The following is a 20922-nucleotide window of genomic DNA, read 5'->3' as shown; positions in this document are numbered from 1 at the left end:
GTTATTTTTCCAGGTTTCTAATGAAGCCAGGGAATTTCCTCACACCTTGTTACCAATAATGAACATGTCCTGGGGGGGGGGGAGAATCACAAAATAATGGCCTCCCAAGGAGCTGTTATGCACTTGCTTTTAATAACTCCCCCTGAGCCCATCTCCCAGTGAAGTTCTTTGTCGTTAAAATGCTGTCTTTAACTAAGTCAGTTGCGACCAATTAAAACCACCAACTCGGCAGTGACTGCTGCACTAACTCCTTAATCCCCCAAATTAGTGTGCAAAGGAAGGAAGCGAAGTGATGAACGAAGCAGGCTATTGGCTATAAGAAAGGGAGCCACTTACAAACGTAGCTACAGGAAGTTCATAGATTGCTTGTAAGTAACTGCACTGTGCATGGATCTACACAATATGATTTATATGTATCTTGTACAGAGACATTTACATGAAAGCTGGTGTGTGTGTATATATGCATATTCATATATATCCATGCACATATATAGATAATATGAATGTCTATGTAAACAGAATATTTACACTGGGGCTGTTTGATGGAGGGATAAAGAGTTCAATACACTTCGACATGGCTCCTAACAACACTCTTATGTTTTAGCCCAGACCCCAATAATGAATGCCTATAAAGATGGCTTGTAATCATCCAGAAAAAGTTGTATCAGGTTCATTTGGTCTAAGAGGACAGAAAGCTATCGGTTTGAGATAAATTCAAAAGACATTGTTATTTCAAGTGATGCTTCTATTATTTGGGACATGCACGTATAAAGGGCAATTCTTTCCCAGCCAGTTGCAAACAGATCAGGTGTTATAGTATCTGCCAATCAGACTAGAACACACTAGGTTCTGTCACTGTGGGTATGGTTCTGTGTGACAGAATTTTGTGTCTATGATATGTGCCTGTGTGTGTGTGTGTGTGTGTGTGTGTGTGTGTGCAAGTGCTTGCTCAAGTCAGGGGGTGTTTATGCATGTAGAAATGGGCAGGTGTGAAAGGATGTATTTTTAAAATGAATTCAATCTGATGCAAACACATGGCTTATCAGCCTCATGCCTTGACTGTCATTGTTTCTAGTTTCCCTTTCTAGTGTCCCATTTTGCCTTTTTCAATGGCAGTCTCATGGGTCAAATTTGGCTCAGAGATTGCTCGGATTATCTGACCCTGCTCCAGTGCCCCACTCTGTAGCTTCAATTGCATTCTCTGGCCAAAGTTGCCACCTGTTCTTTGGTCCATTTTGGCCAGAGCTACTTCCTTGAAACTGACCTAATGACCCTGCTTAGGCTAAGTTAAGCACTAGTTCTGGCAGAACTAGGGGCAGAAGTAAGGTGACAAGGTTGGACCACAAGACTCTGTATGGTGTGAACCAGCTCCCTTGGGGACAGTAGGAACCTGAGTGCATGAGAGGCTGACTGATGTGTGTACTACTGATTTTTTGGGTGGGAGAAGCACACCAGAAGCTCCCAGGGTCCTTGATCCAAAGAGAAAATGAAGTGGAGAAGTGAAATGAGTCAAGTATGGAGGGTTGATGGAAGGCCAACAATAAGAGAAAGGAAGAGGAGAGAAGAGTAAAAGCAAAACATGGAGTGTCCTGGAATTCCATTCCAAAGAGAGCCAAGAAGTCCCAATGCTGTCCTTAGGAACATACTGACAGCCGTTTATTGAGAGACTACTATACGTCAAGCACTTGGCAGGCACTGGGTGTATCTCAATAAACAGGACATAGTTTCTCCCTTCAAGGAGCTTGTTGCATATTTGAAGAGATCAGGAAGCAAGTTCTTTTTCATTTCTGTGTTCCACAAGAGATATAAGAAAAGGCTTCCTGGAAAAATGAAATTCAGCAAGTAAATAGTAGGGAGGGGAATGAACATTTAAAGGCCAACTTTGGGTTCAGGATAAAGTCCAAATTCCTGGGCTTGGAATAGAAGGCCCTTCATGAATTGGCTCCAGCTTCTCACTTCTCAGTTGTCACCACCATTGCCCACACACTCTACATCCAGCCATGTTGGATTACTTGCAATAGTTTGGACATGCACACTCTCTTTCACTTCCAAATCATTGCAAATGATGATCACTTTACACGGATTGGCTTCCCCAGGCCCCATCCATGCAATCCTATTTATTTTACTCAGCTCAGATAACACTTCCACTAGGAAGTCTTCCCTTAACCTAACCAATTCCTGCCAAACATAGCTCTAGGCACTGAAAATGCAGTGGTAAAACACCAGATAATGTGACTACAGCTTAAACCTAGATCCATAATGAGTCACATGGAGATACAGAAAATTATCACTTAAATCAATATGTTGGATGGGAGAAAACAGTCAGGTAAGGTTTCCTGGTGAGGATGCTGATGGGAAAGGAGGCAGGAGCAAGGTCACAGAAGATGTTGGATCCCACACTAAGAAGCTTGAATTTGATCCAGTGACAACAAATATCAAATGTCTACTGTGTGATGTGTGCTATGGTGGGTACTTGGGGGTACAGCTAGAAATGACCTTCTATCTCTGTCCTTGAAGGGTTTACAATCTCACTGGAAAGATAGAATATATACACAAAATGTGAAGAGCAGTGCATGCTTACCTGTCAAACAAAGGTGAGTAGACTACTTCTGAGGGAAAGAAATAACATGAGCAAGGCTGCAGAGACAGTTCTGAGACAAGGTAGAACTTGAGTTAGGTCTTAAAGGAGAAAGGGGGGTGAATTTAGCTAAACAAAGGACATTCTGAACATTTGTGGTTTTTCAATATGTTTTACTCAAAGCTTTGTTAGGTCTTTACATTATGTTGTTTCACATTAATTACATAATTACTCTTAAAATTAAGGTAAATTAAAATAGTGGAGTTTTATGTGTAGAGGTTCTCTTTATAGAAAGTGCTTTCAAGAACTTTATACAAACAATGTAAAAATATAAAGTCTGAGCAATTTGAATACCAATGCCATGAGACTGTAATATCTTTGAGGTCAGAAGCTGTATCTACATTGTTCACTATTCTATTCTTAGCACCCAGCACAATGCCTGGATAATATTAGTCTCAATATGTATTTTTGATTGAATAATTGAATACCTGTATTGTCTCCCTTATCAGAACAGGCTCTTTTTGCTTCCCTTCTCTCTTGAAATGTAGCTTGAATACATCAGTTGATAATGTTAGGTAGCTGGTAACAGATACAAAAGTAAGAAACAAAAGCACAAGTGAGGCCATCAAGGCTAACTCAGGTACACAGCAGAAGGAGTTTCTGGGAGGAGAGCATAAAGAAAGAAATGAAAACAGTGGGTAGCTGTAAATGCTAGAGAAAATTCAACTTTGAAAAGAGTGCCTTGAGGCAATCTACATGTCTAACAAATTGCTGTAAGTGCTTAATGCACATTTCTCCAAAACTAGTCTTCTAGTGGGTTTCTGTACATTTTATTAGATTCCACTTTTATCTCTTTTAGTTCTAGGTCAAGTAGAGGTGCATTATTATCATTAACCATTTAACACAGTCCACCTCACAACCCCAACTCTAGCCCGAGTGCTAAGCAAATCAATATGGTTCCTTCGTTTATGGAGTCCTCTATTTTTTTTTTTTTGTCTTTTTTTTTTTGCCATTTCTTGGGCCACTCCCGCGACATATGGAGGTTCCCAGGCTAGGGGTCGAATCGGAGCTGGAGCCACCGGCCTACGCCAGAGCCACAGCAACGCAGGATCCGAGCCGCGTCTGCAACCTACACCACAGCTCACGGCAACGCCGGATCCTTAACCCACTGAGCAAGGGCAGGGATCAAACCCGCAACCTCTTGGTTCCTAGTCGGATTCGTTAACCACTGCACCACGACGAGAACTCCGAGTTCCTCTATTCTTAAGGGGTATCACAGTTATCACTTCTCCAACCCCAGAATCTCCCAGTCTGATTTCTCTCCCTCTTCCTCTCCCTCTCCCTCTCCCTCTCCCTCTCCCTCCCTCTCCCTCTCTCTCTCTCTCTCTCTCTCTCTCTCTCTCTCACACACACACACACACACACACAGGAAATTAAACACAACTAAAACATACTTGTCAACCCTTCCCTCCAGAATTGAGCTTTAGGTGGAATTCTTTGCAGCATTATTTATTGTCTATTCCAGAACGGCTCCCCTCCCACCAACTCCTCCCAGTCCCCCCCCCCCACAGTATAAATATGCTCAAGAAAAACAAGATCATTTCAAGGAGACCAAGACAAATCTACTAACTCCCCAAATCAGCTAAATAGACTATTTGAGCATTAACCAATATTTCAAGTTATAAATATTATAATCTATCCAATGTTTTCATAATCAGACTGGGAGTTCCCTGAGGATGGGGAGAGTGCCTTGACCTTCATACTGCCATAATTTTTGTTTTTGTTTTGTTTTGTTTACCTTTTTTATTTCTTTTTTATTACTCAAATGAATTTATCACATCTGTAGTTGTATAATGATCATAACATAATTTTTGTTGATTGAATGAACCGCATCCTTGTAATATCAAACCCTCAGCTTCCTCAGGGCTTCCTTGACATCTTTGTTTTTGAGACTGTAGATAAGGGGGTTACACATGGGAGTGACAACAGTATAGAGCAAAGAGAAAGTTTTGTTGAGAAGTGGCAACTGGCCAGCCAAGGGGAGAGCATAGACTAAGATCAAGGTCCCATAAAACAAAGTCACAACCACTAGATGAGAAGAACAAGTGGAGAATGCCTTCTGCCTACCAGTCACTGAAGGTATATACAGGACTGTGGAAATAATCTTCCCATAGGAGGCTAGGGTTAGTCCAAAGGGGGGCAGAGTCACCAGTGCTGTTAGGCTCATGCAGACCAGGTTGACTAGTTGGGGATCTGAGCAGGAGAGTTTCTGGAGAGGATTCAAGTCACAGAAGAAGTGGTCGATCTCATTGCTGCCACAGAAGGTCAAGCTGGATACCATAGCAGCCTGGAATGAAGCTGCCACTGTGAAGCCACTAACCCATGAGCCAATTGCCAGACCCAAACACATGGTCCCATGCATTAGTGTTGGGTAGCGCAAAGGCTGGCAGACAGCTAGGTATCGGTCATATGACATTACTGCCAGAAGATAACATTCAGTGCTGCCCAGGGCCCCGAAGAAGTAGAGCTGAACAATACAACCTGCCATGGAGATCACTCTGTTCTCTCTCAACAAGTCCACGAGCAACCTGGGCATGATATTGGATGTATAACAGATCTCCAAGCATGAGAGGTTTGCCAGAAAGAAGTACATTGGTGTCTGGATTCCCCGCTGAGTGCTCACCAGGACCACAAGGAGGAGATTTGCAGAAATGGTGGCTAGGTAGACAATGCCAAACACCAAGAAGAGCAAGGGACTCAATTCCTTGAGGTCTCCAAACCCCAGCATGATAAACTCAGTCACCGTTAGAGTGGTATTTCCTGGCATCAGAGAAGTCAAAAGTTCCCGGGGATGTGTCAGTTTCTCCACACTGCTATGTCAGTTTACCACTTAGATTTCCTACATAGTGTAATTCTCATTGGAGCTCTGCACTGATTAGGGCATTTTAGGGGTTTGGCCCCCATTGTAGCCAGTTAAACCTGCCCTCAGAAGAACTTTTACGGAAATCAGCCGAACCCGTCATCTGCTCAGGGTGCGGAATAGGAATGAGGAAAGCTCAGTGAAGATCTATCCCCAACCCTAAGAAAACGGTCCAGAGTACAACTATATTAGACCCCCAAACTCACATCTAAGGGAGATGTGTAGAGCCCATGCTTTGCATCCTTTATGCCACTTTGGGCAGAAGAAATTCCCAAGGAAAATTCTTATTCAATGTTGACAAGTCAAAGAAATGGCAGGCCAGATAGCAAATCATATTCATGACCTTCTTTATCAGAGCATGAAATGGAAGGTGAAATGCCAGGACTGAAGCAGAGAATCCATTGATATTAGCGGGGCCATCCATGCTTGTTTGGTAGTGACATCTCTGAGAGAGCAGAACAACCGTAGTTGCTGGAGAGAGAATAGATTCTGGAAAACCAGGTGTGTATCCTAAAACAGAATAAGGACTTCTTACTTTTAAATCTTTCCCCATAAAATGCAGATTTTAAGCTCCTGGGGCGAAAGCCCAGCACCTGACATGTGAAACTACTGGTTAGACTCATGTGCACACATCTGAACACACACATACACACATATCTGGACCTACACAGCTGGGTGTAGATAGTCACATGTGCTGTCATCTTTGCCATCGCTTTTAAAATTTTGTTTTCCCAGAACAGTCTTCTAAAAGTGAAATATTTGCTATATGGGACTTTGCCTACAAATCAGAATTAATGAGATTAGGGAGGTAGTGGTCATGGATTAAATCATGAGATCCAAACAACCAGGCTTCTCGGAGTTCCCGTCGTGGCGCAGTGGTTAACGAATCCGACTAGGAACCATGAGGTTGCGGGTTCGGTCCCTGCCCTTGCTCAGTGGGTTAACGATCTGGCGTTGCCGTGAGCTGTGGTGTAGGTTGCAGACGCGGCTCGGATCCCACGTTGCTGTGGCTCTGGCATAGGCCAGTGGCTCCAGCTCCGATTCGACCCCTAGCCTGGGAACCTCCATATGCCGCGGGAGCGGCCCAAGAAACAGCAAAAAGACAAAAAAATAAAAATAACCAGGCTTCTCATATTCATCATGGACACTGGAAAAAAACTAGCACGTCTTCACATTGAGTTTTTTAATTGGTTTTGTTTTGTGAGGCAGTGTTGAATAATGATTAAACACATAAACTCCAGTGCCACACTGCCAAAGATCAACTCCCAGTCTCTCCATTTACTGGCTCTGTGACCTTGGATAAGTCACTTAAGTTTTCCGAGCTTCAATTTCTCAGCTAAAGAAATAAAGATAATAGTGGTTTCTCACAATGTTGATTTGAAGAGTAAATACATGTAATTGAAACAGTGCCTCACACATAGTTAGCCTTAAATAAACGTTAAAGGTTTTTCTTTATTTTTTGTAAAAACAGCCCCACAGAATCACTAACCAAATTACTAATCACCACACATAAATAAGATGATGCAATATAGATGCACATGAGGAAAAGTGTACATCTCTCATTACTTCTTATCTGCAGTCATACCACCCTGCACGCAACCATCACATTACTTCTTTTTTTCATCACATTACTTCTTTACCGTTACTTAATTTCACTTAAAGATGAGTTAAGATAACACTAGTGTCTATAGAGTTACATAAGGATTAGATGAAATCAGAAGTATAAAGCACCTGCCGCATAAAAAATGCTCAATCAATCATAGCTAATGATAGTACTCTCAAAAATGTGTCTGAGGTCACCAAATGAGCATTAGCTGAGATTCAGCGTTCTGTGTGACTCCAAAATCCATGACACAAGCCGGTTGGCTGCCTGTTATTATTTACACATATGTGGTCATCTCTGTCTACATGCAAAGAGCTTCAGAATTGTCTAAAAGGATTAATGGCAGATAATCCTATACTTTTAAGCCAGCCTTCTCCCTACAAATTTATTTTGCACCAGGTACTCACCGCACACAAGCCATGGGCACCAACACTGTTCTCCAGTTCCTTCCCAGCTTCTGATCCTTGCTTCTGCCTCCTTTGAGAAGAGACTCGTGGGGGGGGGGGGGGTAGGTATTGGGTATTCTCAGCCCAGACTCCTGCCTCTTGCTCAAAAGCTATGGCTCAGGGAGTTCCCGTTGTGGCTCAGTGGTAATGAGCCTGACTAGTATTCCTGAGAATGTAGGTTCGATCCCTGGCCCCTGCTCAGTGGGCCAGGGATCTGTTGTTGCTGTGAGCTGCGATGGAGGTCAAAGATGCGGCTCGGATCCGGCATGGCTGTGGCATAGGCCAGCCGCTGCAGCTCTGATTCAACCCCTAGCCTGGGAACTTGCATATGCCACCGGTGTGGCCCTGAGGAAAAAAAAAAAAAAGTTTTGGCTCAGATCCATTCTCCCTGGTTTCCCCAATATTGAAACCATCCTTAACTATTTCTTTTAAAAATGAATCCATACCCCAACTCTGTTACTCCTTTCCCTTCTTTCCTGATTTATTTTTATTTATGACACCTACAATCTCTAACATATATTTGACTTAATTCCCTTCTAATAGTCTGTCTCCTCGGTGCAGTTTTCACAAGAGCATAGATTTCCTCTTTTACTCACTACTCAATCTCCAGCACCTAGAACATTGCCTGACACAGAGTACACACTGTGAATATTTGCTGAATGAATTCATGAGGCAGTATGATAGACTGAACGTTTTTGCCTTTGCAGCCAAACAGAGCTATGTTCAAATCTTGTCTCTGCCACTTATCAGTATGTCACCTTGGGCCATTGACTTGAATTCCACGTGCTTTCCTTTCCTCTTCTGTTAAATAAGAATTTAACAGAACCTGTGGGGGTTCTCAAATAGTCCTTCTCTCCTTCTTCCAGAGCAGAGGTTGGGAAACTTTTTTCTTTTCTTTCTTCTTTTTCTTTTTTTGTCTTTTTTTCTTTTTAGGGCCGCACCCATGGCAAATGGAGGTTCCCAGGCTAGGGGCTGAATTAGAGCTGTAGCCACAGGCACGTGAGATCTGAACCGTGTCTGCAACCTACACCACAGCTCATGGCAACACCGGATCCTTAACCCACTGAGCAAGGCCAGCAATTGAACCCGTGTACTCATGGATGCTAGTCAGGTTTGCTAACTGCTGAGCCATGACAGGAACTCCTAGGGAAACTTTTTCTTAAAGGCCAGAGTTTTTAGGCTTTGCAGACCATCCTATCTTTGTCAAAACTATTGAAAAATGTCACTGTATCGAGAAAGCAGCATAGATAGTACATAAATAAGTGGCAGTGACTGTGCTCTAATAAAACCGCATTTACCAAAAAAAAAAAAAAAAAAAAAAAAAAAAGCCACTTTGGACCTCAGGCTGTAGTGCCAACCCCCGTTGTTAGATATATGGATGCCTAGCCAAAATCCACCTTTCTTTTGCAGCTCGGTCAGGCCAACTGGGTGTGAATGGAATGAGGTGTATAACTTTTATTAGAGTGTGCCCTTAAAAGAAAAGTACATATTCTCACTGTCCCCTTTGTACCCATCCCACTGGCTGGAATATAGACCTGAGTGCAAAATCAGCAGGTGCCATCTGGGACTGAGATGGAATCTGGGTATTGAAAGTAACACAGCGACAGCAAGAAGCAGCCTGAATCCTCAACACCGTATGCCAGAGCAACCCTAAACAGCCTAACTGGCCCTCTTGTGGAGATAAACACATTTCTATTTTGTCTAAGTCACTGACGGTTTTAGTCTTTTTGTTACAATAGCTTAACTTATACCCTGACTAACAAATGCTTGTAACGATTTCCTGGGTTTTTGTGACTATTCAATAAGACAATCCACATAAAACACTTAGGGCAGCGGTTGGCAAAAAGTAAATGACAGCTATCATGACTTCTGTTACTAATGACTTCATTCTTCATCTCCATTCTTCCCCTTGTCTGGCATCTTTATTTTATTTTATTTTTGGCATGCCCAAGGTATGTGGAAGTTCCCAGGTCAAGGATAAAACCCCGCACCACAGCACTGACAGTGCCAGATCCTTAACCCGCTGAGCCACTGAGGAACTCCATCTGGCACCTTTAAATACCTCCTTCCAACCTAATTTTGGTTCCCTCAAGCCCCGATGCTTGGTCTAGCCCAACAACCTTGGATATGGATGTAATAGTTTCCTGTCCCCATGGTCTCAAAAACTCCCCACTTGTGCAGGGAGGGAATTTAAACACAAACAACCAGAATTTTCCCTTTTGCTGAAGAAAGCATAAATAACACATTGGACTGATTAGGGTCTGGTTCATATTCCTTACAAACTAGATAATCTGTCTTCGAACTGGGCTATGCAGAATCCAAGATCAGTGGTGCTCAAGATGGGAGGGGCGGGATTTAGCACCCCCCACCCCCCGACATTTGGCAATATCTGCAGACATTTCTGGTTGTCACAACTGGGGAGGGACATCTACTAGATAGAGCCTAGGGATGCTGCTAATCACCCTATAATGCACAGGACAGCCCCCTACAACTAAGAATTATCTGCCCCCACATGTTAATGGTGCTGCGATAGAGGAACCCTAGAGGTACGCAATGACTTCCCAAGGACGTATGCAGACAAGGAGAGTTTTAAGGTGATTAATTTCCCATTTATATGGGAACTAGTCTCTGATCTACCGTGAATGTGGTTGGAGAATCCTTCTGATCCTCTTTTCTCACCTACCTCTCTTTGCAGAATTACCCTTCTCCCACTTTGCAAGAGAAAGGTCTACTCATTAGGCATCTGGAATCTCACCATTGTGGCAGTCGCTTTCTTCTGTGAGATCTCAGAGCACAGCAGAGCAGAGTGGATAAGATCCTGAAGTTAGAACATAGTCTTGGTTCTAATTAATTCTCTGTCGCTTACTAACTCTGTAACATATTTGCTTGTTTATTTTAACACTTCGCGGACTTCTGGTCACAGGGCTGTTTTTACCTTAAAATTTCATGGTGCATAAATAGTTGTCGAGATGTGTAATGGGATAATTAAGAGAAGATTTTTCAAATATAAAAATATGTCTGACCTTAAAAGAAAATTCTGTGGGGAATGTGAATGGAAATGTGAATTCAAGAAGAAAAGGTAAAGCTGTTAAGTGTGTGCCTATGAGAGAACGTGTCTGTTTATATTTTACTGGGTGACAGTGGATCTCGGAATGCTACAGCATTTAGCATCCATTGACGTTAAAAGAGGGATGCAAGAGTTTAATTTTAAACTGTCAATATTTACAAGGTGACAGAAATCCTACAGCGTTTGCATCTATTTGAACTGACAACGAAAAATTTCTAGGTGTCAACTCGAAAATATGCAAGGGGGCAGAGGACAGTACAAAGTTTAAAGAGCTAGGTTCCTGATGAATTCCCTCTGTGTCCTTTCTTGCTTGATGAAAAAAAAAAGAAAGAGGAAAAAAACCAGTCACATAGAGATGTGATTAAAATGCAGCAGCAAATCCTACTGCACAAGACCGGTTTTCTCCGGTCCCCACTCACCCTGCCAGCTAGCTTCCAAGTGTTTTTTTCCTCCTGTTTCAAGAAGTTCTTCATGCTCCCCCAGCCTTCCTTTCAAACCAATACCTATTTTTTTCCCTTTTTATCAAATAATGACTCTCTTAGTCATCGCTGCAGGTCTCCTGGACTCTTATAACTTGCCTATGACTCAACATGCTTTTAGCGAGTGGGCCTCTAGATACAATCCACTATTATCAGACAGAACTTTGAAAAACAGATTAAAAGAAAAGGAAAAGTTTTAAACAGTGCTATAAGGTGGTCCTTAAATACACACTCACACACACATACAGGCTGCCCTCGCAGAGATGTTTTCTTCCCCATGCCAAGAAAACCACCGAGAAAATGGGCAAATCCATCAAAAGAATGAACTCAGTTGTTTGCTTTGATGCAGGAAACAGCAAAACCTGGCTCTTTTTTGGATGGCAACCTCTGTTGTTTCCAGCAAGTTGTGAAACCAGAGTGTGTTCACAGGGTCAGGAAAACAGTTTCATATGCACACACGAGGGTACATCTCTGCACACTGGGGACGGTGTAGCGAGCAAGAAAGAGTATGCTTTTTGCTGTCCAACAGCTCGGACTTACATTTTCACAGTGAAATTAGAGAACGCAACCTTCAAATCCAAATGGCAATAGACAAAATAGTTCATTTTCATCCGGATTGGTTTGCAGAGCATAGTTCTACACTGGACTCCGGCCTAGTAAATGTCTCTTACCTCCCTCGAGAACAATCATCAGGTATGGATCTGATTTCTAGCTTATCTCATATTAGCTGTGTGACCTTGAGTAATACTCTCGACACCTCTGAGCCTCGGTTTCTTCATCTGTAAAATAGGATGACGTTGTGAGCTCTGACTGATACACACAATGAGTGCTGAGGCTTAAATGAGACACATGGTTTTTAACAATTATTTAAAGTACTCTATAAAAACACATTAAAATAACAATTATAAATATTGTAACAATTCATTGTTATTAGGAGCTCCCAAGACCATTCCGCGGTCGATAAGCAGTAGCTATTAGACATAAACCAAAATCACAATCCGTTTATATTCACCCCTGGTCTTCTCACTGATTCTGTACAACAGAGATCTATTTTTCTAATGTAATAGGTACTATCTTGATCTCTATTTTGATCTTCAGATAATTGAAGAAAGATTTTGTGGTCCTATGCTACTCCCACACCTAGATTTTCTTTGCTCTGGGCTAAAAGAAAACCAATCGATTGAGGATATTTTGAAGAAAAGGAAAATGCCCTATCGGTAGACTCACACTTCTGTTCTCGACATTGCTGCTTACTTGACTGATGGCTCCTGTCCCCTTTGGAGGTCGTTAACACATAGAAATGGTTTGTTGAGTGTGGAAAAGTGAAAGAAGATGTTTCAGTTTGCTCTTTTCTTCCCAATACAAGTCAGGGCCTAATACCCTTTTGATGTACTCATGAATAAGTGGATGAAAATCTGTCATAGATTTTTTTTTTCCCACTGTACAGCAAGGGGATCAAATTACCCTTACATGTATACATGACAATTACATTTTTCCCCCACCCTTTGTTCTGTTGCAACATGAGTATCTAGACAAAGTTCTCAATGCTACTTGTCATAGATTTTATTTTTCTGAAGCATGGTGGCCCAGAGCTCCCAAGTCCCACCCCTTAGCTCCAGCATGATAAGCTCTAGGATCACGAGCCTTGATTCCAGCCCACTTTCACAGAACACCTGGCTTTGTCCCTCTAGTCTTCCTAGAGGGTATTTCACAAACTCTGGGGAGACCGATGGCCTCCTGAGGCCATCTGGGACTGGTGTCAATAACTGATGTGAAGAGAAATCTTTTTTTTGGGGGGGAGTTCCTTTGTGGTGCAGCAGGTTAAGGACCCAGCCGTTATCACTGCTGTGGCTTGAGTCGCTACTGTGGCAGGGACTTGATCCCTGGCTTACGAACTTCTACAATCCATAAGCACAGCTAAAACAAAACAACAAAAAAAAATCATTATGTCTTTTGTAAGGGAGGATGAGGACCCAGCAGCCTGGTCCTAAGTTCTCTTTTAGACAACGCCAGAGGGTTGACTGTCTTATTTGCTTTAGGTATGAATGCTGCAGGCTCAACTTCAGATCAGATGACCAAAAAAATAAAAAATAAAAAAAAAATAGACTAAACTCTTCAAAACCAAAGAAAGAAAACTTCTGTGGGGTCAACTAGAAAGAAAGATTTTGGGAGTTCCCGTCGTGGCGTAGTGGTTAACGAATCCGACTAGGAACCATGAGGTTGTGGGTTCGGTCCCTGCCCTTGCTCAGTGGGTTAACGATCCGGCGTTGCCGTGAGCTGTGGTGTAGGTTGCAGACGTGGCTCGGATCCCGCGTTGCTGTGGCTCTGGCGTAGGCCGGTGGCTACAGCTCCGATTCGACCCCTAGCCTGGGAACCTCCATATGCCACGGGAGCGGCCCAAGAAATAGCAACAACAACAACAACAACAAAAGACAAAAAAAAACAAAAAGAAAGAAAGAAAGATTTTGTGTGTTTACTTTATTTATGTTTTTTATTTGTTTGTTTTAATTATGTATGTCTCACCTCCTCTCTGCAACTTGGGTGAGTGTAGGAAGCAGAAGATTTTTGAGCTGCTTAAGTTATGAGGCTATGTCAGAGCAACATAGTCCTAGTTCTCTGCCCCCTCAACCAGATCAGCTCTATAGATGAAGGGGATTAAGAAGTACAAATCTCGGGAAGTTCCCATCGTGGCGCAGTGGTTAATAAATCTGACTAGGAACCATGAGGTTGCAGGTTCGATCCCTGGCAGTGCTCAGTGGGTTAAGGATCCAGCGTTGCCGTGAGCTGTGGTGTGGGTTGCAGACCCGGCTGGGATCCTGTGTTGCTGTGGCTCTGGCGTAGGCCGGTGACCACAGCTCCGATTGGACCCCTAGCCTGGGAACCTCCATATGCCGCGGGAGCAGCCCTAGAAAAGGCAAAAAGACAAAAAAAAAAGTACAAATCTCTAGTTATGCAATAAATAAGTCATGGGGATATAAATATAGCATAAGGAATATGGTCAATAATATTGTAATAACATTGTATGGGAGAAAGATTTATCCTGGTGATCATTTCATAATGTATACAAATGTCAAATCATTATGTAGTGCATGTGAAACTAACAATATTGTACGTTGAACTGTATTTCAAGAAAAATTATGAAAAATAAATTACTCTCCTTTTGTTTAAGATCCTACACAGCAAAAGTTAAAGAAGAGAGGGAAAAACCATGCATTAGGAATTGATATATCATGCAAGGCTCAAAAATGACTGAGGAGCTGTCTTTCTCCAGCCATCAGGTCAAGTACACCCCGTAACATTATAAATTGTCAACTCCATGAGAGAAGGCACAGTGTCCATCTTGATTATGCTGTACCCCGATCTCTAGCACAGTGCCTAGGCTTTTAGTGTCCACTCAGTAAATATTTCAGGAAGGAAGAATACAAGGAATGTAAGAAAAGAAGTGCAGAAGGAAGTTTCTAAGCAAATATCTAAAAAAAGGAATGGTGCTAGAATAAGGTATTCTATAATTCTAAGGCCCTGAAGGTAGAGGGGATCATAAGAGACCACTGGTATCCAGCCCTTCACACTCACACAGGAGACTCTCAGAACCATTCATCATTCTATTTTTAAGAATCCATTGAACAAAAGTCTCCATGGCTCTCTTCGTCTCCCATTTTTATTGCCAGTAAAGTCACGCTCACACACTGGTCTGTAACTTATTGAAATTTTCCAGACTACACATCCAGGTTCACTATTCCCACTTGAGCTATCAATGTGCTACTTAGGAAATTTACCTGTATTAATTTAGTCTCCAGAGCAGCCAAAAAACTGGTCAATTTTCAAAAGAAAAAGAATTCAATCAGCCTAGTCGTATTCCCTTTTCCCTACTTCCTTGAATATGCATGGCACCTAGATAAATCTCTCTACATACGTTCTCTGGTTTATTTAGAGACAGGAAAAGGTTCTTGGAAAATTCTGATTAGCTGGAACTCAACAAAACTAAGAAAGTTTAATACACTCTCCTTTCAGGGGAGAAAGAAAAATTAAAATAGAAACCACCACAATTAAAATTACAAAAAATTTAAGGACTCTCCTGTGTTCAAATTACATTCAGCCCAATTCCCTATACCTTCTACAGGTGAAGCTTTGGACAAAGGTAACAAAAGGTATGAAAGATCCTTTTATGGCTGGGAAAGCCTCAAAGTATCAGGATTCAGTGATGATCCAGGATATTCATAGTAATTCAAGTCATGTGGACTCAGTCCCCTGGGAAAGATTTCAAAAATAGGGGTGAAATTAAGAAAGTTCTCAGCTCACCCTTCAGAGATCTGAAAGAGTTTGTGGACAACACACCCAGTCCTTTTAACCTTTCTGAAATGGTTTTGTCACATCATAATCATTGCAGTGGTGGAGGTGAGGTTGGTGGTCGTTGCATCAGTGGCAGCTGTTAACATTTATTGAGTCTCCACTACATGGTGAACTCTATGCTAAAGCCTTTAGATGGATTAACTTAATTATTCATAAATTACCTTTTTTAATCCCTTAAGATCCTTATCGGGTAAATACTAATATTTACTTTGCAGATGGTGAAACTAAGGAAAAAAGATTTTAAGCAACTTGTCCATGGTTATTAACAGGGCAATTCAGATTTTTGTTTTGGCATGGAACTCTGTGTCCCAATCACAAGTATAACCCAGCCTTTGGCTCTCTCCAAACCATGTTCTAACATACCAATTAGTAGAGATTAGATGGTAGATTTGAAACTGGGTAGCAAACCAGGTTATACTCAGAGGAATTCAACCCCAAGCAATTCCCATTTCTATAAACATAGATTTAAAACTTTCTCCACGTGGCGAGTAAAGTATAGCATTTTTAGATGCTAAAGAAAGCATGACGTTAATCTGTAAAACTATAATTTATACGAAAATTGTTTCCTAATGATTGTTACATTTTTGAAATCTCAAATTAATCTATTCATAACTCACTATAACAGGGAAGAATTAGGCAAGCATTTTATATCTATCAACTCTGTGATCTTTTGTCATCTTATTAAAAATCAACATAATTCTGATGATAGGCCAGGTGTCCAGACTGCCTTCTAAATTGTTAGCAATATAAGATTTGCACCTCAGTCTTTAAAATATTCACACAGTTTATGCAAAAGCATGATTGTTGGCAGGATAATAATTGGCTTAATTAAGGAAAAAGAGGGGAAGGAAACAAACATTTATTGACCACCTGCACCATAGTGTATTAGGTGCCTCCACATACATTATCACATTATAATGATAATACGTATCTCACATGGCTGTTCTGAAGGTTAAAATGGGTCAACATACATGAAAGTGCCCAGCGGAGGCTGAAAAAGGGACTTAATGTTATAGATCACATATCATGTGCCAGGTCCTATGACGTGTGCTATCACATACATTACTCCCTTTAATCTTCACAATTGCCCTCCACACTTGGCCTTGCTCTCCAAATTTTATGCAAAAGGATACCAAGTCTCAGACAAATTTTTAGCTACTTAGGTCACACAGATAGTAGATGGTTAAGAGTGCAGACCTTGAATTGACTAAATTATACATCTATCATCTTGCCCCTTAAAGTATAGCAAAAGCCTTTTTAACAGAACTTTACCATAAGGAGGGAGGGGAAGAAAAATATCAATATCCATATTCAATCATGTATTCAACAAGTACGCCTTTAGCACAGGTTCTGTGCCAGGCATTGAGCTAAATTCTTTCCATGATTTATCTCAGTAAATCCTTACAACACACCCAACAGACAGGTACCTGGATTACCCTAATTTTACAAGTGAGGAAAGTGGGGCTCAAAAAATTAAATTGACTGGCTCACCATCACAGAGCTAGGACCTGGCAGAATCTGGATCCAAAATTTAGTTTTTTGTCTTCAAAGCCTATAGTCTTTCTGGATTATTATACTACTTGTAGGAGGCAAATATGCCCCCTTCCTTCAAAGAAAGTAGTTTGAGTCATCTCAGACACCAGTAGACTGCCGTTCCCCAGTCCTAGGACTTTATTACATGGACTGACCTCTGTAACCTGAGAGAGAGAGGCAAAGAAAAAGAGAGAAACAGAGAGAGAAGTTCTCAATCATACTGGCCACCTTAGAGAAGGAAGGGACCACAAGAAACCATCACATCTAGCCATCTGCTTTGTGAACAGCATTTCTCAACTACCTGCCTATTTTCATACTAAAGATGTATTGATGCCATCTTAAACCCAGGATTTTTTTTTTTTTTTTTTTTGGTACACATGGTGGGTACTAGACCAAAGTGTGACATACTACAGGCAAACCCATCTCCACCACCAGACATAGAATGTCGTGGCCACTTCTATTAAATAAGAAGCAATACAGGAAAGACTGCTACAGAATGAATGGACTTGATAGATCTCATAAGAAGATGATTTTCAAGTCATAAATTTGCCTCCAAAACCAGTGTTCTGTCATTCATCTTAGCAACATCCCTTTTAACCCTACCAATTCATAGGCCGGTGATCATACCTCTGGGTAGGAAAGCTTCAGCCTGCCCTCTTCCTTCCCCAGGGTCAGTGGTCACCCTCGTCTCTGGTTGTAACTCCTCTCATAGCCTCCACTCTTGCAACAGTTCTCGTTATTCTGTCAGCCAAGAGTGTGATTTTCTGAATTAAATCCTGAGCAAACAAACGTGCCTTTCCTTTTATTTAAAGGTGGCTCCCTTGGCTATTCCCCACAAGGCTATTTTTCCATATCTGCATCAGGGGAACAGAACTGGAAGTCACAGGCTCTGGGGAGTCCTTGCCAGGTGACCCAAGGACTGCCCTAAGGGATGGTTGGCTCGGAATGAGATTCTGATCTTAATGAGGCCTAGATGGAGGGGTCAAGCTCTGTGGAACCAGTTATAATCCTACACAGGGAAATCTGTGTTGCAATTGAAAATTATGGGCTGCCACCTCCCAGAGGCCAGCCCTGGATCACAATGAGGAACAGGGCCAAAGAGTAGGAGGCATCCAAGCAAACTCTTCAAACTGCAGGTGCTAGTGCAGCAGGTCTATGGGGGAAATAACTGCAAACTCACACTCCAGAGGCAGCGTAATGTAACAGGATACACAAGGACTTTGGAGCTAGAAATCTGGGCACTGAGGGCAGTTCCGAGTTCCTGTTTCTTTATTTTAAATGGTGATGAGCTGGGCAGAGAGGGGCTGAAGTATGAGGCAGGGCGTCACACTTATTGAGTGTATACTTTATCCAGGCATCGTACTCAGTACCTCACAGATACACTCATTCCATCGGCTTCAAACTTCTTCAAGTTACGAACTATTATTGAAATAACAATGCACTATATAAGAGAGTTCCTAGCTCATAGTACACTTAATAAATGTCAGTTCTCTTCCTTTTCGAATCTATAAGGAAATGACAAGAATTCCAGTTCTCGGAAAATATATCTATTCAGTGTTCTCTCTGGTGCTTTTGAAGTTTGCAGCTTCGAGTTTGAAGAGCCTTTGAAGAAATCGTTTTTAGAAGTAATCATAGAACGTCAGAGTAGAAGGGTTCTTGGAGATTGTTGAGCTCCAACTCCTCAATGGACAGGGCAGGGAGATATTTACTTGTTGTTGGTTCTGCAGCAATGACTACACCGGAAGCAAGGCAGCCTCCCTCCCAAGGGTGTGTGCTCCTATGACTCTTACAGGCTGGCTCGGAAAAAGCTACTCCTAACCTTGAATTAGCAGACGTGGATGGGACCATTCAGACTCAGGGTGGCTGTAGGACATAGAAGTTGCTTGGAGCTCAAGAGCTGCTGCTTCGTAGGAGTTTCAGGAAATGGCTTTAGAGTATGGGCGAGAGGGAAGGGAGAGAAACTGGAATCTACAGGATTCACCATGATGAGGTAGCTAATTTGGAAACAAAGGCAGAAACAAAAGCAGAATTGTGATCTCTCCATAGCCCCATCTTTGGAGACTAGGGAACTGCTGAGGGTTCCACTTTCCCTGTGAGGTCTTGAAGTCCACTGCCCTCTCCCATGGGCTAGTTTGCATTTCCCACCATGAGTCACTCTCAGCCATTGTCTCCCAAAGACCTTCGTCAAAAGAAATATGCTGGCAAGAAGTGTTCTGCTCCTGAAGCTGGAGTTATGCCTAGAAAGTACTCCAGAAATATCTACTGAATGAATTAATCAGTGAATCAAGGCCTGCTTGGGGAGAACCTTCTGTTCTCTCACTGGAACACAGGAGTAGGTTGGAGTTCCTAAAGCAGCCTATAGGCATTCCTGGTTAGCTTTGTTTCTTACCTGCTAATCTAGAGCTGGAAAAAAATGGGCCTTCTCTGGAGGAGGCAAAGACTTTCTCCAAACCCAAAAAAGTCTAATCCTTGCGCCTCACCCTGAAAGTTTCCAAAAAGAATGGTAAGCAGATCATCAGGCAGGCAAACCTAAAAGAACTGAGGCCAGAACTACAATTCCTCAATAATCTAAGGGGAGTAGACATGGGGAACAAGGCCTCCTGCTCTGGTGACACCTCATCTGCCACTCACTTAAAGGAGAGATGCGAAATGATTCTAATCTTACTTAATCAGAACCCTATACCTTGCAGAAAAATGGCCCAATTGGGAGTGGGAACAGTCAGAGGGCCACAAGGGCTATGGGGATGGGGATGAGGATGGGGAGGAGGCACTGATCCTGGGAATTATCTTAAGATATCAGAGCAAATTCGGGCCCAGTCTATAACTTTCTGAGAATGAACTATTCCTTTTTTTTTCCACAAACTTACCCTACAAAAGAAAGAGTCCATAGATCAAAGGCTTAAAAGAATCCCAAAACCCTGAATAAATACATATAAACATACAAAAACTGAAATGGTCACAGGATACACATGCAGCTTCAAACACATAAAAATGTAACAAAAACAACCAGGCCGGCACATACTATCACAGAGATACAAACCCATAAACATGTGTATGGAGTTCCCGTCGTGGCGCAGTGGTTAATGAATCCGACTAGGAACCATGAGGTTGCGGGTTCGGCCCCTGCCCTTGCTCAGTGGGTTAACGATCCGGCGTTGCCGTGAGCTGTGGTGTAGGTTGCAGACGTGGCTCGGATCCTGCGTTGCTGTGGCTCTGGCGTAGGCCGGTGGCTACAGCTCTGATTCAACCCCTAGCCTGGGAACCTCCATATGCTGCGGAGCGGCCCAAGAAATAGAAAACAAACAAACAAACAAACAAACAAAAACAAAAACATAAACATGTGTATAGAAAAACATACAATGATACCCCCCCCCCCCGCCACACACACACTTTCAGACACAGACTAGTCACAGTTTGGAGGCTAAGTGGACAAACAGAATGCTTCCCAAATGGGAGCTTGCTACTACTCCCAACCTTTTTTCTACCTCCCCCAGCATTTAAAGTTTTTCCTAACTTGTTCTTTTTCTAAAAGTTGTAACAACTTTCAATACAATTTATCACCTATCCTTGGCAGCTGGTATTTGAGAACTTCTAGAGTGTTTCCCGAAAGACACTTTTCTCTTGAGTAAAGTAAAACTCAGAGATGGAAATAGGAATATACTTCCCACAAATGAGACTTTTTTCTCCTTCATTATATTATTAAATGGCAAATCCACCTCCCTAAACCACACCGCCCTGTTCACAGGGTATCTTGACCAATCCAAATTTTTCTGAACCATGTTTCACTTTTGAATAGACATTTTCCCAGTTCTGGCCCTGGTGCTGTTCTTATTGAGGCAACTTCACATCCAGGTTCCTTTAAATAGCATTAGATTTGAAATAGACATTAAGGAAAGAACAGAAAATTGAGATCCTAAATCATATGTCTGTGATCACTGTTCCAAGT

The 20922-nt window shown here is 42.1% G+C and overlaps 1 long non-coding RNA gene across 3 annotated transcripts in view; it reads right to left on the bottom strand.

The window, feature by feature from the left end:
- LOC110257808 (uncharacterized) overlaps positions 1-17722 on the bottom strand; it is a 54361-nt gene extending 36639 nt beyond the window's left edge. For all 3 annotated transcript variants that reach the window (XR_014834628.1, XR_014834630.1, XR_014834629.1), the window contains exon 1: positions 17604-17722. This is a non-coding gene — a long non-coding RNA (uncharacterized LOC110257808). The remainder of the gene's footprint in view (positions 1-17603) is intronic.
- Between the last annotated feature and the right edge of the window lie 3200 nt (positions 17723-20922).

This window comes from Sus scrofa, chromosome X (assembly GCF_054392235.1).
Source record: "Sus scrofa isolate SSC_HxYL_T2T_F1_AM1 chromosome X, Sscrofa_HxYL_maternal_Yorkshire_Landrace_v2.0, whole genome shotgun sequence".
Lineage (NCBI taxonomy): Eukaryota > Metazoa > Chordata > Mammalia > Artiodactyla > Suidae > Sus > Sus scrofa.
The sequence above is the reverse complement of the archived record's forward strand: the minus strand, read 5'-3'. Positions and strand labels throughout refer to the sequence as shown.